Source organism: Pyxicephalus adspersus, chromosome 4 (genome assembly GCF_032062135.1).
Source record: "Pyxicephalus adspersus chromosome 4, UCB_Pads_2.0, whole genome shotgun sequence".
Lineage (NCBI taxonomy): Eukaryota > Metazoa > Chordata > Amphibia > Anura > Pyxicephalidae > Pyxicephalus > Pyxicephalus adspersus.
Genome location: NC_092861.1, coordinates 153,958,887 through 153,962,195, shown reverse-complemented (window position 1 = coordinate 153,962,195; position 3,309 = coordinate 153,958,887). Strand labels below are relative to the sequence as shown.

Sequence of the window (3,309 nt, the reverse complement as noted above, 5' to 3'; positions counted from 1 at the left end):
TATACATTTATATAGCCCTGACATATACCATAGTGCTGTACAGAGGAGCTGACACTGTAATGTTTTTGTCTTCATTCTTTGATGGGTCATTAAGGAATTGCCCCAGTTCAGATTTGGGGGAGGGGCTGGGATGAATTATATGGATTCCCATGAAGTTTAGGGATCGGCCCACCTTTCACTTTACTTTGGGATTCATCGGCACCGGCCCTCAGGAGACTCTGTGTGTGTGTGCTGAGAGCGGAATGTAGAGAAGTCCTGGTGGTGAATGATAGGTGAATGATATTCTGCACTCGTTGGGGTAAATTCAGGGAATGGGGGAGGATATCAGAGGATTGGGGAATGGAGGGATACCTTCAGTGTCTTTCTTAGATTTTGTTGTAGGATTGATGTTTGGGGGCTCCATGGCTTTGTTTGCAGTTTATGTGAATTATATTTTGTGTTTGATGGTTTGGCATTAGGCCGGATATTTATATCTCTATCATGTAAATATTGTAATTATGTTTTTATGTCTTTGTAATATTTCAATAAAACCAAAACTGATACCCCGATGCCTCCAAAGTGAAAGAACGGGGTATTTGGTGATCAGTTTATTGATCAGTTCCCTGTACTTCCTGTGACCAATCAGCAGAGGGCGGTAAGATGAGCAGTAACAATGAATCCATCAATCTGACAGATGATGGTCATGTGACCCTGCAGCACCCCAATCCCTCCATGTGTCACTCCCGGGAACATGCCATGGCATTACAGAGATACACAGAGCTCAGCGCCGTCTGGCAGGAGATCTGATTGCTGCTGCTCAGTATTTGGAAGAAACGATTTATAGAAAGGAAATAACGCTCGGCGTGCAGATCTGTGTCCAGCGATCAATAGGATAAAATACAGAACCAATCACATCTGATCAATAATCGGCATTACAAATAAGGATCAGAGGGTTCTTTATTGATTGGTTAGCAGTGTAATATAAGTGATACGATTGGTTGATCCCAATATGATGATTACACTGATCTTCTGATGGCGACACCGATCATTAGATCAATAACCAATCACCTATCAGTTTATGTATTGATTAGGGATATGATCCTCCAATACAGTAGAGGGGCAGCAAAGGGGGAAAAGCTACAAAACATAGGTGTGTCATAGCCCCGCCCCTCCACCTGCCCGCTCCACACCACGGATGTGTCACCTTGACAGAGCGGCGGCAGATGTTGTCACCGCGGATTGGAGGAGATTTAGAAGGATAAGAAGAGGAAATGTGCTGAGACAGCAGAGACACCTGCAGCTTCCTGAGCCGGGATAATCGGCACCTCGCAGGACCCGGCCGGAGGGCAAAATCAGCAACCAGGACCCTGAGCAGGGTGAAAAGTCAGCAAGTGAATGTATTCACTGTCCAATGTGCAGCCATTGCTGTCCCTGGAGAGAACTGCCCACCAAAGGGGGAGCCCCTAACATGGGGTCAGGGGTAACAGAGCACAGACCATGCAGCCCCCCCCCCATCTCCAGGGGCTGATCCTGCCATGACAGTCACTTCCTGTTACAGTGTCTCCGTGTCCCAGCTGCACTCCTGTCTTGTCACCGTGTCACATGGACTCTCTATGGAAACCACAAATTACCAGGCTCGGCCCAACGTTGTCACCACCAGGAACCACACCCTGGGAAATGCCCTGGGGACATCACTGGGGTACAAACTGACAGGAAGTGGCTGGAGAGGATGCAGGAAACCAGTAGCACTGAAAGGGGACAAAGGAGGGGAAATGGGATCATATAAATGCCAACTATCCATGGCACACAGGGGGCATGGGGTTGGGGGCAGTCACGCTGGCCTCTTCCTCCACCAGCAGGAGGCGGCAGATCCGGTACAACCACATTTTTCTCCAAATCCCAGCGGTGACTCAGCCCAGCAAACAATAATCTGAAGAATTTCAATATTTAATGTTGGGCTCTGATGCTTCGTATTTCAGCCTCAAAGATGTGAAGAGCACCCGAGGGCACCAACCCAACCCCCCTAGTATGTGGGGTCTGCCGGGGCAAATCACTACTTAGATATCACCTATGTGTGACCATCACCATGAAAACCCAGCAGGGATGGTGGGAGCCCCCATATCGGGCACGGGGGGAGGGGTGCAGCCCACATGACACACGCGTGTTCCCACACAGGGAGATTTCCCCAAGTGACACACGCATTGCACACGTTGGAGGACCCATTAGCAGACGTCACCGCTGATTGGTTCACATGTGGGTGGAGCATAGCGGCTGGGGATGATGATTGCACTATGATGATTGGTGACCCCATGGGTGACCCCCGAACACCCGCCAGTTCCTTTCCCCTCCTCTGCAGTATGATAATATTAGAAATCAATGGCTCAGTGACACGACAGGGCCTAGGGTGGCGATATAAATAGCACTCTCAGGGGATGGCAGTCAGCACCATGATTATTGTGATATCTGGGGGGGGATTCTGGATGAAATTATTTCGAGTTGGGAGGGGTTGGACCCCCTGTTTGTATTTTATTGGTTGCCCCCCCCCCCCTCAGGTAAGGAGGAGAAATGAAATATTCTGCACTGTCATCAATAGGAGGGGAGATGTATGAACACCTGCGGTATGCACGGAATGTCACCTGGGGGGAAATATCTGAGCAGCCAATCAGCAGAGCAGAATAATGATCCCCCCCCCCATATTAATAGGGGAATCCTAAAGAGGACCTGTCATCAGATATATCAGTGTAATGCTGCCAGGTGGCCAGGAGGGGCTCTGCCATGTGTGTACTGCCATCTGTGTCCCCACTGGGGAGATTCCCCTCACTTCCTGTAGAGTGCCATCTACAAGTCTGAGGGTTCAGGTGGCAATATGCAGCTTGTGGGTCTTCCTGTCCCCGTGACACATAGCACCCATTTCCTGTATTGGAGTCACAGAGACAGGAAAATCCCAAGAAATGTCCCCCCCACACCCCAGGTCCCCACTCACCCGTACACTGGCGGGGTGGCTGCACTCTGTGGCCCTGTGTTGGCCCCGGCTCATACACCCGGAGGTGACTCCAGAGGAATGTGCTGCGACTCCTCGAGATGCCTGCTGAAGAATGAACAAATTTACTTTCACTGAAGAGCTCTGGTGAATGTTTGTGGCAGCCTCTCAGCTATATAAATAAATCAGCATTACGGGATCAGGCACTTAAGAGGAAATTCCAGGAGCCCGAGGGGCCCCCAGCTGCACTGACAGCTCTTTGATCATTTCCTTATCGACAAAAAGATCAAAATCAGAGCATGTGACCCCAACCGTGTCCCCAAATACTACCCCTTCCTGGGGCAGGGACC

The 3,309-nt window shown here is 50.0% G+C and overlaps 1 protein-coding gene across 1 annotated transcript in view; it reads right to left on the bottom strand.

Moving 5' to 3' along the window:
• TMEM63B (transmembrane protein 63B) overlaps positions 1–3,092 on the bottom strand; it is a gene marked incomplete in the record, with an annotated part of 21,036 nt that extends 17,944 nt beyond the window's left edge. Inside the window, 1 exon segment of the mRNA XM_072410041.1 lies at positions 2,963–3,092.
• Between the last annotated feature and the right edge of the window lie 217 nt (positions 3,093–3,309).